A 2,248-nucleotide genomic window follows, 5' to 3' on the forward strand; every position below is an offset into this window, starting at 1 on the left:
GAGAAGCCCTGCCCAGACCAGCATTAAGGTCTAGTTCAAGGGAGGAGGGCGCCTGGTTGGAGCTTCCCTCTGACAGACCCGGGATGGGAGGGAGAAGCCCAGACCAAGAGGGGCTTGAGTCCCTGTCTCCCTCCCTCCTCACACACACACCCAGCCACGGCTACCTGCTTAGGCCTCAGTTTCCCCACTTGTCAAATAAAGAAGTTGGATTATTATTATCAATGGACTTTATGAAGCTAGCAAAATTTCAGAAAACTAGCAGAAATAAACACAAACTATAAAAAAAATCAACTTCAAGACTCAACAACTGGACAAATGTGTCCAGAATTTGATATATGATGTGTTAAAGTCCTCCCCTGAGTCTGCAGCTCCTGGCCTCACTGCAGAACTTCAGAGCTGCCGTGCTCAGTCACTGCTCTTTCTGATTTGCATATGAGGGTCATGAACAGGACAGGCAAATGTGATTCCTCCTAGAAACCATTAAAGTGGGTGCTGCTGACGGAGAGCAAACGAATTTGAGAAAAACCTTCTATGCACCAAGGAAAGTCACATTTCTGTGTAAAAGCCAACATTTAAATGTGAGCATTTCTTGGAAAGAAAAAAGTCAGCTTATTCAATTAGGTAATTAAGCATCAAGGGCTTTTGTGATTAAGAATTGAAAATTTGGGAGAATTAAGATGAAGTTAAACCATCGGCTTTGTTACTGGATAAGTAACAGAGCATAAGGCATCCCTTAAAGTCATCAGGCGGCATAACAGATCGGGCAAAGGATACTTACAGCAAAGCATGTCTCCTGAACAAATACCTAAAATCAATTTCTGCTATAAAATATATTCTTTATAAATTACTAAGAGGGTACAAATTTTAAATCAATAAATTGGACAAAAAGAAGAATTTTTAGAACACAATTGGTTGGATGAAGGCTAATTCCCAATAGTAACACAGTTCTGAGAAAGTGACAAATGAAGCCTATATTTCTCCATAGATAACAAATGCCCCAATGGGTTTTTAGCAAATTTTACTGTAGTAAATATTGTCTAAGAGGCAAAGTTATGAATTATTTTTCCTAATCTAAAAAAGGTAACTGGTACCAGCAATGAATCTTTTATCGTTTAAAATGCCATAATGTAACATATAATTGTTTTTTAAATCTATTTTGGTTCCATCTTAAATGAAGGGAAATGAGCGAAGAATTATTATATTCAAATCAATTAATAATTTAATATTATAATCTCTCTCAACATCTGAGGGTTTCCATCTCTGAGTTATCACTGTACCAAGGTAAAGATGTGATTAGAAGAGGTTTAGGAAGGATCATGGAATTTTTACCGTCTCCCATAAGGAACCACAGGAGATCTACAAACAGACATAAGGGGCAACTATGGCTGAAACACATTCAATTTACTTATGAAGTGTTTGCTGGGTGCTCGCTCATGCTCAAATTCAGATCTTCTAATGCCACGTCCAGTGCTACTTAGTAACTTTCATACACCTATTACAGACACTCTAGGATTCCAATTAATATCACCAGCCTTCAATGAGGGTATAAAAGACTAAATTGTATCCATGATCCAAACCCCCGTTTCTATCCGTCATGAATAGTGACCATTTCTGTTCATTTCATTTGCATTGTTTCTCAGCAACAACAACAAAAGATCCAGAGCCTGCCACGTGGCGGGGACGTGCCGGACGCTGCAGCTGACACAAAGATGAGTATGATATAGTCCTTGACCTTAAAATGCCCCATCTAATCTTGGGAGAGAAAAAAAATCAATGATTATTCATTCTACAATGCCGAATGATGCATCCTTGGCTGGTGTCGGGCTCCCAGGGCGATATAAGGGGCATTATGGCAGGAACAGAAAAGGGTTCCTCAGAGAGATTATAAGAAGAAACAAGTGAGCCACCTCTGTGGGCAAAAAACCACCAAAGAGATCTTTGCCGAGGAGGCCACACTCATTCACACGTTCTGTAACTAACCAAGCAACCAGGAGAGAAGCCCCCCACTCACCCCTCAGTTCTCAAAGTTCCTCCCCTTACTCCCCTGCCTTACCCCCTTCATGGCTTCCTGGCATTTTGAGAATAACGTAAAGCCCTCCACGTGACGATTAATCATCCCAGTCCCTACACGTCCGTCCCTACTTGCATTTCCAGCCTCGACTTTCCATTTTAGCTCACACTGCGTCTACACCCCACCCTCCTGCCCCTCGCCTTTGACTCATTCACCTTTAGTTGAACTGGATGTGGC

The sequence above is a fragment of the Otolemur garnettii genome, unplaced genomic scaffold (assembly GCF_000181295.1).
Source record: "Otolemur garnettii isolate 467f Iridium unplaced genomic scaffold, OtoGar3 scaffold00010, whole genome shotgun sequence".
Lineage (NCBI taxonomy): Eukaryota > Metazoa > Chordata > Mammalia > Primates > Galagidae > Otolemur > Otolemur garnettii.